Below are 1,798 nucleotides of genomic sequence, written 5' to 3'. Positions count from 1 at the left end.
ATACTTTGGTCATATTGCAAGGAGGGACCAGTCCTTGGAGAGGGGCATCATGCTTGAGAGGGTGGAGGGACAGCGCAGGAGAGGAAGATGCTCAATGAAATCAATTAATTCCGTGACTGGGGTAATAGGGATAGGTGTAACACGGACAATAAGGTTGGCTCAGGATACAGCAGGGTTTTGGGCTGTGGTACATAGGGTCACTATGAGTCGCAGGTGACTTGATGGCACATAACAGCAACTTTTATAAAATTAGTAAAATAAGCCTCTACTGAGATTATTAAATAAAAGTACAAATATGCCACATTAAGATAAAAATAAAATACACAAGACTCTAGAGTTTTAAAATCATGATGGGCACAGAATGAATGCAGTATTATGCCAATAAGTTGAGCAATGATAAGCCAAGTGAGATAACTTCTTTAAACTAATCAGAACTAATCCAGAATAAAGAAAAATATAATATGCATGAAAATTGACTTCATAATGAAACAGAAAATCTAACTGTAAATATCTCTGTCTTAGCATATAATTTCGAAGGTCATATTTGTCAAACTTTAATCTAAAATATATTAGCAGTGATATTTAACTTGTTTCCCTTGACAGAGGAGAGGACAGGCCACAACTCATTTTAAGAGGCTCAAATACTCAAAGCAAAATCAAATAAAGCAGAATTATAGAGGAATATTACAGTATTACAAGCCGGTATCACTTAGTAGCCTATATAAAATTAAGTAAACAAAATCCATTTATTAATTCTTTTTTAAATGTCTAAGTGACATGTGATTTTAAAATGTAATGATGGCTAGTTTTGTAATTTTTAAAACAATTTAAGCAATAGAGTATTTCAAAGATTATGCCACGCGATCTTACCAGTAAATATATATATATTTTTACCAGTAAATACTAGACAAAATTCAACAGACCTATTATAAACACTTGAGCAACTGGCAATGATAAGAAAGAACCTTAATGGGGAAAAGATATGTCTCAAAGCATTGAGCCAACGTTGATACCAATAGTATAACCACATTGGTAGTCTTTTAATTAACCCGATGGATGAGATCAACATACCTCTAATAATAGCCAGTATTCATCAACTATGAGAGAGACAAAGTATTTGAAGGTATATAAAATGTTGAATGTACTTGATACAGATTTTCTAGTCATTGCTTTACATTATTTTAAGATTCACATACCTGGCATCATCCTGTATGCATTCTTCTGATGTTTGCTATACACCTACTCCTCACTCCTCTTAAGGTTACTAAGACTAAGTAACTATGTAGAAGTTAGCTATATGAAAAGAGAAGTGACCACATCTGCCCATAAAATGAAAGGTGATAAGAATAATTACATAACTACTAAATTATAATACATTGAAGCTCCTTCTTAAATACTTTGGGCAAACGGCTAGGAGAAACTGGTTCTTGGAGAATGACATCATGCTTGGAAGGGTGGAGGGACAGAGCAGGAGAGGAAGACCCCAGATGAAATGGATTGATACAGTGACTGGGGCAATAGGGATTGGTGTGTCGTAATCAGTGAGACTAGCTCAGGACAGGGCAGCCTTCAGAGATGCTGTCCATAGGGTTGCTATGGGTTGCAGGTGACTCAATGGCATATAACGACAACATAACTACCAAGTCACTGAGAATCATGGTCCAGTCAAGTTGAAATACAACCTTTACCATTGTTGTTGTTGTTATGTGCCGTCGAGTCATTTGCAACTCATAGCGACCCTATGTACAACAGCCCTAAACCGTGCTCTATCCTGTGCCAATCTCATTGCCTCTGACAC

This window comes from Elephantulus edwardii, unplaced genomic scaffold (genome assembly GCF_000299155.1).
Source record: "Elephantulus edwardii isolate Elephantulus edwardi_28Jun2011 unplaced genomic scaffold, EleEdw1.0 scaffold00011, whole genome shotgun sequence".
Classification (NCBI taxonomy): Eukaryota; Metazoa; Chordata; class Mammalia; order Macroscelidea; family Macroscelididae; genus Elephantulus; species Elephantulus edwardii.
This window is presented reverse-complemented; position numbering follows the sequence as displayed.